The sequence below is a fragment of the Bremia lactucae genome, linkage group LG4, assembly GCF_004359215.1.
Source record: "Bremia lactucae strain SF5 linkage group LG4, whole genome shotgun sequence".
In the NCBI taxonomy this organism is placed as follows: domain Eukaryota; phylum Oomycota; class Peronosporomycetes; order Peronosporales; family Peronosporaceae; genus Bremia; species Bremia lactucae.
The window spans coordinates 7,160,854-7,161,088 of record NC_090613.1 but is presented as its reverse complement, the minus strand read 5'-3'; positions in this window follow the sequence as shown (position 1 = coordinate 7,161,088).

Here is a 235-nt window from a genome sequence, read left to right as displayed (position 1 = left end):
TCTCTCATGGCTCACAACATGGAGACAGCATCGTTTACGAATGCTGTCCCATCGACAGGTAATGAGAGCGCTGCCCATAAAGGCGCAGCTGCTTCTCCGTTGGGTATTACCACAACGCCTTATGCTCAGACCATACTTCATAATGGTTCTGACATAGAGGATTCGGAGCCTAAAGCTCCGCCGACGACACGTGAACGTGCTCAGTCGGTGTCACAAGCCAGTCGTTTAGAACGCG